Raw genomic sequence first — 19,094 nt, 5'->3', positions numbered from 1 at the left:
TATTTACATATATCAAAAGATCCTGGGTAATAACATCTCATGTTTGTGCAGCATGCCACATTTGTCAAAGGGCTTTCTCATTTACTGTCTTACTTGGTCCTCAAACTAAGAGGCCTTTGGGCAGCTATTGCTGTTTAATTTTGGGCGTGGTAACAGCTTTGGGTATAGTACTGGGCTTGGAATCAGGCTGTGCAACCCACAGCAGGTCACTTAGCTGCTCTGGATTGGCTTTCTTCCTCTACGAAGGTCAGCGCTTGGACTAGACCATTTTCCCAGTGGCAGCTCTGCTGACATTTTGGCCAACATCCTTCTTGTGGGGCTGTGTTGTTCCCTGCACCAGGATGCTAAGCGAGCATCCCTGGTCTTAGCCCACTAGATGGCAGTGGGACTCCCTTCTTCAGAATGTCTCCAGGCATGGCCAAATGTCCCCAGCAGAGCATGCTGCTGGGCTGGCGCACGGCAGGATGATGCACTCAATGAGTTGGATTTTAAGTTTTCAGGTACTTTACATGTCTGCACAGGGAGACTACATCAACAATTACCCAGCAGTCAATGGGTCATCACTGACCCTCTCTATAATTCCAACTGAGATCATGAAGCACCGACTGAGTTTCTGAGCTTAGCACCCTGCATGGCACAAGTTGTTTAGCACTCAGCTACAAACTAAAAGGTTGGCAGTTCAAACCTATCCAGAGGCCTCTTAAACAAAATCCTGGTGGTCTGCTTCAGAAGAGTTGGAGCCATGAACACCCCATGGAGTGAAGAGATATAAACATGAATGTGGATGTGACTCTAGGTATAGCTAGAACCATGGAATCAACTACATCATGGAATCAACTTCAACTCCTGGCCTCCTTGTGTGTCCAAGAAGAACTGTGCTCCCCAGGGTCTTGAAAGGCTGCTTGGTCTGAAGTAGATTTGCAGGCCCTTCTTTCTACGTGCCGCTGGGTGGCCTCAACCTTCCAAGCATGCTATTAAAAGCCAATCCGTCACCTGTGTGCATCACTGAAGACACACGGACACAGGGAGCAATGCCCTGGCTGGGGCACTGGAACAGCGCTGGCATGCAGTGAGTGCTGCCCAGTTAGCGAACAGGTCTTCCCTTGGTACTTTCTCAGGTCTGTGTGAAGCTTTCTAAGCATCCAGAGTTCTCGGCCTGATTCTGCTGCCAACTTGCAGTGTGACTTCGAGCTAGTCTCTTGCCCTCTCTGGGCTTGATAACAAAAGCAGGGCAGGCCAGCCACAAATATCGTGTGGCTAGCAGGGGAAAGCAGTTGAGGACACAATTGCAGATGGAGTTCATCCTTTGGACTCATCGCCCCTCCTCCCTAACACCCCCCCCCCCACTACACACACACACCTTTTCAACTGCACCAGATGGGTTTTAACTTTCCGGCACCAGAAAAGCAGACCTTGAGTTTTTTCCTTTATGGAATGTAGGCCACCCCTGCTTATGTGTCACATTCAGTCCTCGTTCTTCTCCCTACTCTTGTCCCTCCTCCAGTCTTCAACAAGTGACTGCAGGGCGGTTTCCCAGCAGGGCTGTGCTCAAAGATTCATAATGCTGGGTTTTCCTTTAGTTCTCCACAGTCTGGGGCTTGGGACAATCCAGGCAGGCATTACCTTATCAACTGCTCATTTTAGGGGGGAAGGACGGGGGCACTGGAAACACCACATGGGGCCCAATCCTTCTCTGCACGCATGTGAGGGGTTTCCAGGAGCTCGAATTTCAACTTAAGTGATTTATTTTTTGTTGTTTAATCGCGTGCCTGTCATCTGCTGGACATTTCTTCTACAGTGTTTTGTTGTTGTTAACCCCATTTCTAAGATCAGAGATAGAAGGGTCAGGCACAATAGGCAGTTAAATTGACTCAATCTGGGCTGTGAACCTGCTTCTGTCTGGTTCCTCATAGCCCTCAGTCATTTTAATGGAGGTGTTGTGAAGGGTGTGGGTTCAGCAGCCACACACTGCCTCATCTCGCCTCCTCGTTGATAGGCTGTGTACCCTTATGTGAGTTGTTTAATCTCCTACCAAGCTTGTGAGAGCACTACTTTTATTAGCTTCAATTTACCGAGGCTGTGAGAGGTCAGGGGAGCGAAGGCTTACAGATTGCCTGGCATATAATATGCTAATGATAGTCAAGATATATAACTAAGCATGTCTCTGTTCTTGGTTCTGTCAGTACCTGGTGTGTCCACAAAGGAGAAACCTGGTTTCCTGCTATTTTGAGCATCTAGTGTGAATGGCAGGAGATAAGTCACATGCTAATGAACCCTTGTGGTGTATTGGTTAAGCACCCTGGGGCCCGGCTATCAAAAGATATAGTGTCCAGGGTCTTAAAGACTGGAAGATAAACAAGGGGCCATCTAGCTAAGAAACAACAAAGCCCACATGGAAAAAGCACACCAGCCTACCCCAACATGATCGCTGAAGACAAAGCGGGTGCATAAGCAAATGTGGGCATGTTTTCTTGATGTGCACTCACCCTTTACATAAAACTCTCTCTTATACATACGCGTTTCTGTGGATTTGTTTCGCTAAGGCACCCAGACTAACATAAGCAGCATGGAACGCATTTAAGAAGCCTAGACAAGGGCAGGGCAGGATATTTGGAGGGACTGGATCCAGAATTAGAGAGGAAGGGGTGCTGGAGGCGAAACGGGCTGCTAGCTCCCTGTCCCAAGGAGGACAATGAGACTGCTGGCTCCCATGAAGATTTACAGTCTTGAAAACTCCATATAGGGTCACTGTGGTTGGAATCCACTGGACGGCAGTGGCCTTTTGGGATTGAAGGTGGAAGCCACCAACGGCTTCCTGCCATTGAGCCAAGGAGCCTCCGGAGAGTGTGGGAACTTCTGGAATACAGCGAACAACCTCTGCACATCTGCTTTTCGTGCTGCCCAAGTCATGCATTGACATTTTTCCAAAAGTGAACCATCACAGCTGCTCTCTCAGGAAGCTGGGGGCTGAGCCCGCTGGTTCCACTCCGTCAGCATTTCTGGTCCGGGTACCTGCCCTCTGCCCCGGCACAGGCAATGGGCTTTTGGAAGCAGTGCTCCCTGGGTAGTGGGTGTGATTTGGCTCCTCTGGCCTAACATGATGAATGCTGAGAGGGGGTGGATACTAGGGGGTTAAGCTCCCTGACCTTTCCCTAGCCCAGGGGAAAACTTACTATTTAAAGTAAGTTTTAGACAGAATCTTTAGAAAGATAAATTGTTTACTTAATGTACACAATTACTCCCCAACACATCTGTTTTGTGTCTGCTCAACTCAACCTCATAGGCTATGGATGACCTTGAGCAAGTTTTTAAAGTCACAATGGGTTTCTACCAGGATTGAGAGTTCAGCTCTCTCAACTCTCCAACTGGTTATTAGCACCATAGTCTCATTTCTATTTATGGATTTACTTTGTTTGAGGGAAAAAAGACTCCCAATTCAACTATATTTTATTAGGAACTCCTTTGCTATGTTTTACACAAGAAAAAGGCACAAACCGCTGTTCTGGATGAAGGAGAGCATCCGCATGAGGCCCCAATGGTGTCGGAAGGACCCACAGCCACAGTTACTTAAATAAAATGACACCCATTCTGTCCTGCTGACTCTGACTCATAGTGACTCTGTGTAGAGATCCTGAAGTTGCTACCTTTACAGGAAGCAATAACCTCATCTTTCTCCTGTGGAATGACTAGTGGCTTTGAACCAGCGACCTTGCTGTTAATAGTCCAACACTATCCAGCATCACCACCTGAGCTCCTGAAAGCTTAAATGAGACATGGAAAACAAACACCTTTGTCACAAAACTGTCCCTGAAGACAGATCAATTCATGGAGTTGCGGGAGGGCCTGTGAGAGCATGAGCGGGACCTTCATTGGGATGTGCACACGACCGTATATCGCTGAGTCTGGCCCGGGGAGTGGACGCAAGCACACTGCCTGATGGACAAGCTTTCTACTGCCAGTCAGCAGTAGGAAGGAACTCAATGGTGGCTGAATGTGTGGCCCCTCAAAATGGATTTAGGGTCTCCACATAGACTCTCACTGTGAGCCACAGCCTATTGCTCAAAATTTAAGCTCAAATATGACTTAAATGCCTAACATTCTGTTTCCTTAAACTAGAGTACTGCCAGGATCAACTAGAGGCCTGGATGACCTATTAGGTCTGAACAACGATCTCAAATCACTTCACATGATCCATTCCACCAGTCATGTCACCAGTCGCGCCTCCTCACTTACCCATTCCAGAGACTGTGCCTGTATAACCTATCGACTAACACATTCCCACATGTCGTGATTATGAAACCAACCATCATGCTGGAATAAGGACCAATCACGATGTAAGGGGCAGGGTCAGTGGGAAAGCAAGATAGGGTCTGAGGGGAGCCAAGAGGGTCCCATCACTCAATCCCTAAACCTGATCTAATGTCACTAGACTGGGGTCTTCCTCACATCTCAAGGGCACCCGATTCATGATTGAAGTGAATTGTGTTTATTCAATCTTTGTTCTGCTTGCCGTCCTGCTATGCTGCCTCCTCTTCTTGCTTTATGTTGTGGTGACAAATGGCTTGAGAGGGATTTGACATAGGGAGAAAGCCCACCCACATCAACTGTCACCAGAAGCAGACACTAAGTTCATTTCTCTCACCTCACAGAACTATGCACATCAGACACTGGTAGAGCTGCCCGGAAGGGGAACCCTTAGTGCAGTGGTTCTCACCCTGTGGGTTGCGACCCCTTTGGGAGTCATATGACCCTTTCACAGGGCTCGTCCAATTCATAACTGTAGCAAAATTACAGTGATGAAGTAGCAAGAAAATCATTTAATGGTCAGGGGGTCACCACAACAAGAGGACCTATATTAGGAAGGTTGAGAACCACTGCCTGAGTGTGCTTAGGACTTTGCTGCCCTCAGGGTCACCAGACATTCCTGAAGGCAGAGTCACTGCAGGAAGCCCTTCTGGGAAATGCCCTGAAGCCAGGTCTCAACCAACTCCATCCACCCTCACCCTCCTAGATCCTAATCATAGGCCGCTTGGAAATGCTCTCTGCCACTTCAAAGACTGTAAGTCCATGGGAGCAGAAAGCCTCCTCTTTCTCCCTTGGAGTGGTGGCTGGTGAGTTCAAACTGCTCACCTTCTGGCTAACAAAACCCACAGACCAGCTCCCCCTGAGCTCAGTTTGGTTTGCCGCACAGCACACATTGTTGGGAACCTTCTGAAGTAGCTGTGCCATGTGCAGGTTGGGGGATTTCGCACAAGATGCAGAATTCCACCCTCTTTTGGCAAAAATAATTTTTGCAATAGCCTTGTATTCTCTTCTGGATCTGAGTAGCAGCTACTCTCATGCAGTCCTAGCACATACATGCATGCACAGTCCTCCCAACTCCCTAAGGTCTTATGCCGAGTCTGCTCCATGCTTTCCTGTGTCCTATGTGGCGCTGTAGGCACCCAAGGCATGGGCTCTGCAGCCTGGGTTCAAATCTCTCCTTTCCACTTCCTCACTGTGTGGTCATAGGCTCATGACTTTATCATCCTGTGCCACTGATTTTTCATCTGTAAAATGAGGCAAGAATAGAGTCCACACATAGGCTTGTTAAGTGAAATAATTGAATTATTATATACAAAAAGCTTAGAACATTGCTCGGCATCTTGCAAATACTGTTAGGTAGCTTAGCATAGGGACTGGGTCATCCATTACATATGCTCAGGTTCAAACTTCCGGCCAGGAAGGGGTGGTACACCTAGGTGGGTGTTACATCTGGATTGGCCCATCTGGGCCAGGTGAATTCAATCCAGCCAATGGGGTTGACCAGGACCATCAACCATGCCTCCCTATGGAGGAATTGAAAAGGCAGGATCTTGACCTCTCCGATGTCTCCCTTCACCCACTTTTCTGTTGTCCGTCCCCCAGGGAGGAGGTCACATGTAGATACTTGTAATCGGTTCCCTCTTTCCAATCCACCCTCCCGCTACCCTCCCAATATCACCACTCACAAATTATCAAGGTTTCTTGAGGGATGGGGGAGCGGGGAGGAAGGGGTAAAAATGAGGACTTGATTGATGCCAAGGGCTTATGTGGAGGCAAATGTTTTGAGAATAATGAGGGCAGTGAGTGTACAATGTGCTTTACACAATTGATGTATGTATGGATTGTGATAAGAATTGTATGAGCCCCTAATAAAACGATTTCAAAAAAAAAGAAAAGAAAGAAAAGGCAGGATCCTGGAGCCCACGTAGTGACTTTCTCTCCAGCAGCTTCTAGGCAAGCTGTGCAGGGGTGAGGGGCCCTGAGGTGCCTGTGTAAACCTGAAACTTCTTCTCTCAAAAAACTCACTTGGATCACAATCCAGACTGCGGAGTGAATTCTTTCTCTCGCGAAGCCAAGGACTGAGGTATATTTCTCCCACGAGAGATCTAACAATAGTATCTCTTATTATATCATTAGGAGCCCTGGTGGTGTAGTGGACTATGCATTAACCTGCTAATCGCAAGGTCAAGGGTTTGAACTGACTAGCCCGTCCGTGGGAGAAATATGAGGTTGTCTATTTCTGTAAGGCAATGGTTCTCAACCTTCTGAATGCCGCCACCCTTTAATACAGTTCATGTTGTGGTCACCTGCAACCATAAAATTATTTTCATTGCTACTTTATAACTGTAATTTTGCTATCGTTATGAATTGGATGACCCCTGTTAAAGGGTTATTTGATCCCCAAAGGGGTCGCGACCCACAGGTTGCGACCCCTGCTGTAAGGATTTAAAGTCTCAAAACCCCAAAGGGGCAGATCTTTGTCCTATTGGGAGTCAATAAAATGGTAGTTAGGTTTTTTTCTGCATCAGTATCAGATTCTGGTGGCAATCTCAGTCATCCTGCATTGTGGTCTGGTTTGAACTCCGGAAATGACTGCCCTGGTTTGAGGTGAGGGCCACGGTGCTTCAGTGGTAGACCTCTCATCGACTTTCACCGGGAAGACCCGGGTTTGATTTGCAGCCAATGTGCCCGAGACTGTCAGTGAAGGTTTGTGTGTTGCTATGACACTGAGCAGGCTTCAGTGGTGTTTCCAGACTGAAACAGAATAATGAAGAAAGACCTGATCATCCCCATCCACACATTGACCTATGGCCCACCACTGTTGGCTTCCTCTCCCAGTCCTGGTGGTAGCACAGATAGGCACAGTTTGCTCCACTGCCCATGAGGTGCCCATGAGAGGCTGACGCGACAACCACAGTCAAGATCAACAGCTTAAACTCCATTCTGGGTCTATGGAAACAAGAACAACCTTCTGAATTGAGGTTGCATTGCTATTTGGGACTGGGAGGATGCCTTTGTGATATGGATTGCACTCTGGATCCCAAGGGGGACTTTTAAACACAGCCACATAGCAGCTCCGGAAATTGCCATAGTGAGAAGGCAGGTTTAAAAAAATTAAAAAAAAGCTTTTACTGGCTTGCTCAAAGGAGGCTGCGGGTAGATTGGGGGGTGGAAAACTCCTCTGGAAATGGAAAATTTTTTATCCTTACATATGCATCATTTCTTCTGGTCCTGAAAGAAAACACAAAGCAGAGGAGAGGAGGAAACGGAGACTGGCAGTCATCTTGTTGGTATTCCCACAGCACCCCCTCCTTAAGCGCTTGCTGCCATCTCATCCAACTCCACTCAGTGTATTTTCACCCGGCAGTGATGCAGAAATGTCTGCGTACTCCAGTTTTATTGTAGTCTGGCAGCGTTTATGGCTTTGACGTTCAACTGAGCATGGCAGGACGTCTAGAAGCAATTATAACCAGCACCTGCTCTGTCTGTGCGATGGGCAGGCAGTGACGGATTCCCAGCCTCCGGAACACTAGTGTTCCCTCCCAGCTCAGGATAATGACGGTGACACTCGGCCCCCTTGTTGTCTGGGGAGCTCAAGGAGCTCTCCTCTGAAACCTCAACTTATGGGCATTTCTTTGAGTGAAGACATCAAATTAGTGACTGGAAAGGAAGGCGTAGGAGATGATTATTGGCCACAAGACAAGCCTTAATCGCCTCCAGAGAGCATGTCTCCTAAGTGCCAAGTGTGGAGAGGGAGGAAACAATTGATCACAAATGGAATAGACTCTGAGTCTCGCCACACAATGTGTGTGTGTGGTCACTGAGGCGGCAACATTATGACTGGGGATGGATACGGTTTGTGCAGCCGTGATTGCCATCCAGAATGTGGCATGCTATTGTGAAAAATGATTTTTTATTCTGAGCAAATCTCTGCTTCCACTTGCTTTAATGCTTCGCCGGAGAGCAGGGGACTCTGGGAGGGGTGGGGGGCGCACAGGGCTGGGCTGACCTCAGGAACTCATGTGTAAAGGGCTTTTTCTCACTTGGAAGCAGGCTGTTCTTTCTGGTAAAGCTTGTTTGTGAACCTTGCCACATCTGCGTCCGAAGAGGGAACTGAAGGTGACAAATGCCATGAGGAGCCCCGGGCACATCTTGTTTCATTTGAATCCCAGTTTTACCTTTCTGGGTTCTGAAGCATCAGATGGGTGCCAAACGCTTCCACGGACAACTAAAGCTGAACAAGGTGGAGGCAGATGAAGAGCAACGGGAGGTTGGTGTTTGGGAGACTGAATACTTGGGCTTCCTAGGCCAGTCCAGTTGGTGGTTAGAGCCCTATTTCAGATTCCACTGTAATCTCCTAGTGTCCAAGGACCAAGTGGCTCCTAAGTCCAGAATTTCTGTTGCATGTGTCACCAAGGAGGAGTTGGGCTAAAATGCATTGAAGAATAAAGCAGGAGCTTGGCTTATGAATCCACTCTCTGATTCTGAAATTTCAAAGGCTCCGTGCACAGACATTTCAACACTGAAAGCACAGCAGGGAAAACCAAAGACTTGGGCTTCCTCCTTGTCCCTCTTTTCGGGCTTTTACGGTTTTCCAAGGCGCCTCCCTGAGCCGAGTGTTGTATAGGTCAGGTTTAAAGATGTCCTAGTTCCGAGGGACTTGCTGTTCTGCTTTCTTTTTCAGGGAGACCTGGTTTCTTGTCTTGTGGCCAAACACAGAGCACAGATGTCTGTGGGCCTCCTCCCTTTCCCCTGACCTTTGCTCTCTTCTCTGGATACACTACTGACCTGTTCTCCCTTACAAGATCTGAACTGCTCACAAACTTCGATGAATTCTCATCCTAGCAAGAAGCATCTGAGCATCTTATTAGAGCCTGTATGAGTTCTGTTCTGGATGCTTATTTGTGCAACTTCAGGGTCTGGCATGGAAACATTCCATGTCCACAGACCCGCACAAATAATATAAACTCCAACAGTAGTTTAAGGTTTAAGGTGGTAACAGGGAACGCTGGGGCCTGTGGCTCCTGGTGAACCTCACAGGCTGTCTAAAGGGGCTACTTCCATCTCAATGTAACCATACAGGAATGTAGACCTGTTAGGTAGCAAGACAAGGGGTTGTTCCTCTCCATGCTTAGGGGGCCCCCTACAGGAGGTTGGAAGCCAATGCAGGCTAAAGGGCATGCACCAATTCAAGGCCAAGCCAGGAGAGCTTAATTGACGCCTCACAGCTGAAAGCCCTTAAAAGGCTGGAACCTTCCCTTCAGCTGCTTCTCTGCCTTCCGCTCAGCAGGGCTGGGTGTGCAGTGTCATGAGGGTGCCCGTGTTCAGTTTACTGTAACGCCGGAACCTTCTTCTCTCCTGTATATAAACCCACTCGGATCACCAACCAGGCTTTGGTGTGAATTTCTTTCTAGTGTGTAGCCAAGGACCGAGACATTTCCCACCCGAGAAACCTACAGACCCAGACTTACAATAAACCCATATGTGTGTGTGTGTGTGTGTGTGTGTGTGTGTGTGTGTGATACACACACACACACACACACACACACACACACATATATGGCAAGAGGTGAACAGGTCTAGCCAGCAATGGTGAAGAGGGCCCTGGGATTGAGATTGAGAACGATTCTGAAGTAGAATCCATAACCCTTAGAAATGTATTGGCCTGCTATACCAATCCAATTACCCTCAACCTTCTTCAAAGAATTGGAAAAACTGACCACCAACTTCATATGGAGAGGGAAGAAACCCAGAATTAGCAGAGAACTCCTCAAGAAGAAGGACACAATTGGAGGACTCGCCCTACCTGATTTCAATGCCTACTACACAGCTACAGTGGTCAAAACAGCATGGTACTGGCATAATGATAGACACTCAGACCAGTGGAAAAGAATAGAAAGCCCAGGAGTAAAATCATCAGCATATAGACAACTGATCTTCGACAAGGGTTCCAAAAATGTCAAGTGGGAAGCAGATGCCCTCTTTAATAAGTGGTGCTGGAAACAATGGATATCCACATGTAGAAAGTTGAAATAAGACGTCTACCTCACCCCATGCACAAGAATACACTCAAGGTGGATCACAGATCTAGAAGTCAAACCCCAAACCATCAGGACCATTAAGGAGGGAATTGGGACTAATCTCAGAGTACTGGCCCAGGGAGCACATAGGCTCACTGCAACAGGGAAGGGGACACACACAGGTGAATTGGAAATCGACAAATGGGATCTAATAAGAATAAAATGCATGTGCACCTCGAAAGACTTTGCCAAGAGGGTGACAAGGCAACCCACAGACTGGGAGAAGATTTTTAGTAATGACACATCAGACAAAGGGCTCATTACTAAAATCTACAACACCATCGTGACCTGCAAAAAGAGGAAAACAGTTAACCCCCTAAGGAAGTGGGCAAAAGAAATGAGAAGAACTTTCACTAGAGAGGAGATCAATATGGCCAATAAACATATGAGAAAGTGCTCGAAGTCCCTTGCCATAAGAGAAATGCAAATCAAAACAACCATGAGATACCACCTAACACCCCTGAGGCTAGCCCAGATCAGTAAATCAGAGAGCAACAAGTGTTGGAGGGGCTGTGGTGAAGTAGGAACCCTCCTCCACTGCTGGTGGTCGTGTACATTTGTACAGCCACTGTGGAAAGCAATCTGGCGATACCTAAAGAAAATGGAAATTGATCTACCTCATGACCCAGCCATCCCTCTACTGGGCATATACCCGGTTGAAGCAGCAAATAAAACACGACCAGTCATATGCGCTCCAATGTTTATTGCGGCACAATTCACAATGGCAAAGATTTTGAAACAGCCTAAGTTTCCATCGACAGACGAGTGGATTAGCAAACTTTGGCACATACACACAATGGAGTATTATGCAGCACTGAAAAGCACCGATGAGCACATGAAACATGTTATTTCATGGGAAGAGCTGGAAGGAATTATGTTAAGCGAGGTAAGCCAGACCCAAAGGGACAGGTACAACATGAGTCCCCTGAGGTAAGTACAATCAGCATGACAGAAATAGAAGAATAAACATCCATCCCACAATAAACGGCAGGAAGCATAGATAGTTGGAGGGAGGACAGGCCACACCTAGGGAGGTACATAAGAGCCCAGCATAAAGAAGGGGTAGTGGGGTAGGGAGAGGGAGAACCGGGAGGGGGAGAATCCGAATGGATGGTATGGGGGGCAGGGTACTAACCCACCCGGGGGAGAGTATCGGTTATGTCCCCACAGATCTGGAACATGCATACGGACCCCAACACGACACACCAAACAAGGAGGACAACGCAAAGTACAGAGGTCTACACAAAGAGGCTGGACGACAAGCCGGCCCAAACCAGAATTAGGCCGACCCCCACACTCGAAGGGAATACCACAGAAAACAAAAATAGATCGTCTGGAGTGGGAAAGGAACTGACCCACCACACCACATCCAGAAGGAAGCTGAAACAAAAGAAGGAGAAAGGACATAGTGGAGTACACCTGGGTCCACCAAGCCCAAAGTCGATAGACCAGCTAGAAGAGCCCATCATACAGAGAGGACCATTCAGCTGACCACACTACGAGATATGACATCCTGCACCAACACATGGCCCTACACGGGACAGCACCTGAGACACAATGGGGGATGGGCAACTGAGCTGACCCCGCCACACTGAGGCAAACACTGGGGACATGCAATGGAGCAGCGGAGGAAGCAGAGCAAAGGGAGCCCGAGGGAGTAGAAAGGATGGCCTTCTGGGCCAGGACGTGGCGCCTCACAAGCTACACCTAGAAAACACTCCTGAAGGCCAATGAAAGGACCTTGAACTACTAGCAATTTTTTCTTTTAATATTTGCTATCTTTTTGTTTAGTCTTTTTAAACTTGTTTTGTTTTTTTACCCAGTAAATTTTGTATGTTAGTGGCTTTTCTGCTTATCAGCGTGTCGATGTTGCTTCTGTCAAAGCCATGTTCTTATGGGCCACTTGGGCGCAGTCAAAGTCATATCCATTTGTATGCACGTATTACTATGTCAGCAGGTCCACCTAGACAAGATAGGCTGGACAAATAATGAGAGAAGAAAACAACAGGACCAACGGTCCTGGAGGGACATGAGAGCGTGGGAGGTAGGGGAAGGGAGGAGGTGTCGCCCAACACAGGGACAAGGGAACAGCGAATGGTTCAAAACCAGAGGAGGGAGGGGAGGGGAGGACTGGAAGGGAGTGACCAAGAGCAAGGTAACTGAGAGGAACTACTGAATCCAGAATGAAGGCTAAACATGGTAATGGGTCGGGAGGAAAGCGAAAGGAAATAGAGGAAAGGAGTAGGAGGCAAAGTGCATACAGAGAAGCCTAAATACAGACATGTACATATGTAAACATATTTATGATTATGGGGGCAATAGATTTATATGCATATATTTATAGGTTCAGTAGTAGGGTAGCAGATGGACATTGGGCCTCCTCATGCATAATCCCCCAATACAATAGCACCTCGCCCTGCTAAGCAGCCATTGCAGGATACCCATCTTCCCGACATGATCACTGAAGACAGCCGTGTGTGTAAGCAAATGTGGTGAAGAAAGCTGATGGTGCCCGGCTTATCAAAAAAAGATATAGCGTCTGGGGTCTTAAAGGCTTGAAGGCAAATAAGCGGCCATCTAGCTCAGAAGCAACAAAGCCCACAGAGAAGAAGCACACGGCCTAAGCGAATACAAGGTGTTGAATGGACCATGTAGCAGATACAAAGGAACAAAAACAATCATTGTGTGATCACCTCTCTCACATAATGGCTGAAGACGAAAGTGTGCATAAGCAAGTGTGGTGAAGAAGGCGGATGGTGCCCGGCTACCGAGAGATGTAGCGTCTGGGGACTTAAAGGCTTGAACGCAAACAAGCGGCCATCTAGCCCAGAAGCAACCGAGCCCACACGGAAGCAGCACACCAACATAGGTGATCATGAAGGACAGAGGAGACCAGGTCTCCAACATCAAAGGTGGGGTGGTGGTGAGAATCACATCACCGTGAAAGAGGGGGAGTGCATGATGGGGACCCAACGCCCACCTGTAGACAGCTGGACCCCCTTCCAGAGGGGTAGTGAGGAGGAGATGGGCCACTCAGGGTTCAGTGTAGCAACAATGAAACTCAAAACCTTCCTCTAGTTCCTGAACGCTTCCTCCCCTCCCAATCATCATGACCCCAATCCTACCTTGCCTTGCGGACCTGGTTATACCAGAGGATGTACAGCGGTGCAGTGGGGATCTGGAGGCACAGGGAATCTAGGACAGACGAACCCCTCAACACCAGCTGTGGGAGTGGCGACACCAGGAGGGAAGGGCATGTAGAAAGGGAGAACCGATCTCAGAGATCTATGTGTAACCTCCTCTCTGGGAGATTGGCAAGGGGGAGGCGGGTGAGGGGAGACGCCGGGGAGTGTAAGATAAGATGTAATAATTATTTATAAATTATCAAGGGACCAGGGGTGGGATCGGGGAGGGAGGGGGATGGGGGGAAAAAAAGGGAAACCGAGCTGATTCCAGGAACCCAAGTGGAAGGTGAATTATGAGAGTGATGAGTGCAACGAATGTATAAGGGTGCTTTGCTCAATTGATGTATGTACAGATTGTGATAAGAGCCTTATGAGCCCCAATAAAACGATTAAAATAAATAAATAAATAATGAAAGAAAAAAAAAAGAAATGTATTGGCCTTAGGGGAGGGGCAAAGAGGGCTGGATTGAGAAAGTCTGTGGCATCCAGTTCTGACTTGACTTTTGGATCCAGAATCTTTCAGGAGTCATGGCCTTGCCCTCCAGCCAGAACTTCCAATAACCGTCTTCTCAGAGCCTTGTTAAATTCTCATAATACGTTACACCTGCCATCCTGTGAGCAGCTACCAAACCCAGGCACTTTTTTCTTTCTTTTTTTTTTTTTTTAACAGGAACAATAAAGTTTATTGAACCGTAGCTTAGTACAGGCGCTGGGGTTTCCCCACGGTGCTCTTAATGTACAAAGCACGGATATTCTGCCAATTCTTCTTCAGCAGCGAAACCAAAAAGTTGACAGCCAAGTGGATGTTGTACACGAGTTCATCATCTGTCATCTTCACATGGCCAACTGCCACTGCCAGACACAGCACCTTCTTCATCTGGAACTTGAAGGTGGACTTCACCTCGTCGACCTTGGCCACCATGTTCTCATTGTGGGTCAGCAGGGAAGGGAATTTCCCGGCCTTGTTCAGGCCCGGGCCCAGAATTCCAGGAATCTGCTTGATCAGGGTCTCTGAGGCCAAAAAGGCATCATACTTCTTGGCCAGCTTTTTGACCAACTTCTTATTCTTGTTGAGCTTCTTGAGCGCCTCGATGTCCATGTGAGGGATCTCCACGGCCTTCGCTTGTCGCAGTGCTGCTGGTCCCCAAGGACACACACTGAGAACTTGGGGCGCGGGGTGGACTTAAGCCTGACGGTGCCAGAGAAGCGTTTGTCCTTCTGAGGGTCGTAGTTCTTCAGGCTGATCTGCAGCTCCACCGTCTCCAAAAACTTCCGGCGCTTGCGCTGGTTCCTGTGCAGGACTTCCCGCACCGCCTCGTAGAGGGTGTCGCGAGAGACTTTGGTACTCATGGTTCCTAGCGCTGCGGCAACCGGAAAAGAGACCCAGGCACCTTTTTCAAAGACAAGCTCGCTCTCTCTACCCTTAAGAGCAGGTAGTTTTTGGATGATGGATATGAGATACCACAGAAGGCAAATCTGTAATCTTCCATGATGCCCAAAACATGCTGTCACAACCAGGACCCATGACAATCCCTCAGTTTCCTAAATTGCTTCACTGTTGCTTTTTAATTAATATATGACATTAACTTGTCATATATTGATAACAGGGAGGACCCTGAACTAGATGAATAAATTAAAGCTCTCCTCATCCTGTGCTTTTATATGAATGTGTTAATTATTTTTGTCATTAGGGAGAATGATGGAGGGATGGAGCAATACCAAACGGAGTTTGACAAAGTGTTGTGTTTGCTGCGGGAAACATGGTGCGTGTCACATACAATCTGTCACCCAGTGAGTCTGCAATTAACACCAAGGGACCAAGGTAGGATTCCCGGTAATAAATAGCCTTCCTCCCAGATGCTAGTGGAGACCCAGCAGGACCCACTGTTGTGTTGTAGCAGTTGTACACGGGACCTTATGGGAGACAGAGCTGGTGTTTGAAATGAGTTTTGTTTGTCCCCAGTTGGCTCAGATTTGTTTTTTAGATAGCATAATCACTAACATTTAAACACAGGGTGATGTCACGTAACAATCTGCAGCTTCTGAGAAATGGAGAGGCCTGACTTTGCTGGTTGACAGTGCACCTCTGGAAGACAAGGGGGACCACAGAGGGACTGGGGGGGGCAGGCAGATGTGGTGATCGGAGTTTGGAATCCTTGTTTTCCACGTAGAGGTGGCAAGGAGTTCAAGGGTTCAGAAATTGAGGAGGGAAGTTCCAGAAGACAAGTCTGTGTGGTCCATAATAAACCAATATAGGGGTTGAGATTTCAATCCGTTGGCTATTTATTTTGTGCCTGGTAGCCAACCAGCCCAGAATTCCTGACCTCGCCGACCGTGTAAAACAAGGACCATTCCAGAATTACATAGAAGCAAGCATGGAAGCAAGGGCATCCACCACCCCGAATGCGTAGGGGTCAGGAACCAAGTGCTTTCTGTAGAACAGCCCCAGAAGGCAGACCTTTGGCTGGAAAACCTGTTAGGGAGCTAGCATAGGGACTGGCAGGCCCATTACACAAGCTCAGAGGTCTGAGCTACCGGCTCATGAAGTAGAGGCTCACTGCATGCTCAGAAGTTCAGGTTTCCAGCCAGCAGGGGGAGCTACGCCTGGGTGGGCGCTGTACCTGCATTGGCTCACCTAGGCCAGGTGAATTCAATTCAACAACACAGCCAATGAGGTCGAACTACGTCATCGACCACGCCTCCCTAACCGCTCATAAAACTCAAGAGGATCCCAAACCAGGCCTCGGCGTGAGCTGTTTCTGGCGTGGAGCCGAGGACCGAGGCACACCTGCCCCAGGTGAGGTCCAACAGAAGCGGTGATGTTCGAACAGAAGCGGTGCTGTGTGACTGGAAGCTATGAGGTAAGCCGGCCCCAGGAGTGGGCCTTCCCATGCTGGTCTCACGGGTTGTGGGCCCCTCTGGGCTCCTTTCACCTCACCACCCTTGGGAGAATTGTTGGGTTGAGTTCACCTGGCCTAGGTGAGCCAATCCAAGTGGCGCCCCACCCAATACAGTGGAGGTCCCTGGGGACGCTTGTAGCGTATTGCCGCAGCCCCAGCCTTTTGTGTCGGTCTTTGCGCCATTTCTTGCTGGTGTCAGTCTTTGCGCCGTTTCCTGCTGGTGTCGGTCTTTGCGCCGTTTCTTGCTGGTGTCGGTCTTTGCGCCGTTTCTTGCTGGTGTCGGTCTTTGCGCCGTTTCTTGCTGGTGTCGGACTTTCCGCCGTTTCTTGCTGGTGTCGGTCTTTGCGCCGTTTCTTGCTGGTGTCGGTCTTTGCGCCGTTTCTTGCTGGTGTCTGTCTTTGCGCCATTTCTTGCTGGTGTCGGTCTTTGCGCCGTTTCTTGCTGGTGTGCGGGACTTGATGTGCCTCTCTGTGCCTGCCTTCCCGGGCTGCATTTGGGTGGGGGCTGGGACGCTGCTGCCTGGAGGCTGGGAGAATTTTGACTCCCAAAGCCTTCTCGAGGCTCAGTGTAAAAGTTTATTTGGACTCGAAAACAGAATCAAAGACCCAATTAATTAAGTTTTAGAAGCAGGCTTTATTGCGAACTTGTGGCGGGTTCAGCAACTCAGGGTATTGAGCTATTGAAGCCACGCCAGGGAAAAAATCCTGGCGGCGTTTTTATGCCCACTGCTGGCAGGCACAGCTGGAGAGAATCATAGCTTGGGGGGGGGTGGTGGATCTGCGCACACAGGTGCTTCCGAAGGGAGAAGGTCGTTAATCTTACCTACATATGTCAGGGACGCGTGGAGTGACCATATCTTCAGAAAACCTTCTGGCTTTGGGAGGAGCTGGTTCCAGGAATTTGGGGTTGAGCAGAGGAGGGGAGGTCAGTTAGGGGTCAGTCTTGAGAGCTAAAATGGAGTCTGTTGTGCCAAGACAGGACGTTTTAGACTGACCCTATAGGGAAAAGGGACAACATTAGTCCATTTCTGTAACTGCTTCCTGTGGGTAGTGGGTGAAGAGCAAGGGGAGGGGCTTTTCCAGGCAGAGTACTGGGAGTTGCGGCCTGGCACAGGGTGGAGAGGTTGTTGTTGCTGGTGGACTGCTATACGGGTGATTTCACGGAGTCAACTTTGCAGGAGCTGAATGAGACAAGGAGCAATTAAGAGCAAAATTACTACTAAAATTATGGGTTCTAGTATGGGGGCTAGGAAGGAGTACAGAGAAGAGTTCCACCAGGAAGAGGATCCGTCTGTTCTGAATCTGTTGTTTTGCAGCTCACGGTTTAGCTTGTTGAGGGTCTGGACTCTAGTTTCCACAATTCCCAGCTTATTGATGTAATAACGGCATTCCTCCTGGAGGAATTAGCAGGTTCCTCCTTTTTCAGCAGTGATGAGGTCTAAAGTGCAGCGGCTCTGCAAGGCAACTTGGGCAACAGAGGTTGTTTGTTTCTGCAGGGAGGCTAGAGATTTGGCAGAGGCATCGACTGCCAGCTGGAAGCGTGTGGATAACTTGTCTGCTGTGGTGATAGAGGGTCTAAGGGTCCCGCCGCTGAGTCCTACTGCACCTGCTGCTGAGGCTAAGGAGATTCTCACTGCTATCGGAAGAAAAACTGCTCTTTTAGTTTGGCGACTGTATACCTGGATGTATTTGTCCTGGACCTCAGCCGGAGTGTATGTAGTGAGCTGCGGAACCAGAGTGACGGGCAGGCACAAAAGGGTAAGGTAGAACTGATGTTTAAATGCTTAGTGTATAGTTGCACCAAAAGAAAATTTTTTTCTGGCGCTGTTAGTGGTTTGGAGGGGATTTGGGTGACATTACATGTCTGTGTCGATGGATTGGAGTAGCAAAAGGGCACTTGAGTGTTTTCTGGTTGGATGTACAGAGGAATATTGGGGATGGTTATGGGTTTTGTGGTCTTTACGTTGGATGAAAATGACAGGGCAGGACCTGGTACTGCTACCAGAGGAGGGCGTTCTAGGGCTGCACGCATGCAGCAGGTGGAGAGGTTGGCTAGTCCAGCAAAGTGGCGATGGCCAGTCCCTGCTGTAGCAGGGTAAGCTGGGAGAAGGGAGACTCAGAAGGTTTAGAAATTTGCTTAGTGAGTTGAAGGTCTTGGATCTGAATATTACAGTGGATGGTGGATTGGACCTGGAGTAGCGACCTCCATACATAGAGTTTGGCGTCTGGAAATTTCTCTCGGCGAGTGGCGCACCACGCTCCTGGAACCAGAGGTGTCCAGCGGCTATCCCAGGGGTCTGGGATTGTGAGAGTGTATTTAGATTTATGGTAGTAGAATCATCCCTGGGGACAAAGGGAAAGGTAAAGTATCTGGCAGGAAGACCAAGGACACCCTACATTTTTCTGTATTCACCTTTTGCACATTGGGTAGTTGCCTTCTGGTCATACAGGTAGCAAATAATGGGATCAGCTTTTCCTTGATGCCGCTTAAAGTCAGGGAAATTTAAGTATATGGGTGTTCTGCACCCTGTGGGTGGGCAGTCAGCGGTGGCCAGCAAATAATCATAACGCTTAGTGCGGGCGTAATTGGTATAGTTTTCAGTCAAGTAAAATCGCTAGCAAAAG

Source organism: Tenrec ecaudatus, unplaced genomic scaffold (assembly GCF_050624435.1).
Source record: "Tenrec ecaudatus isolate mTenEca1 unplaced genomic scaffold, mTenEca1.hap1 Scaffold_202, whole genome shotgun sequence".
Taxonomy (NCBI): Eukaryota; Metazoa; Chordata; class Mammalia; order Afrosoricida; family Tenrecidae; genus Tenrec; species Tenrec ecaudatus.
Note: the sequence above shows the minus strand (reverse complement) of the source record.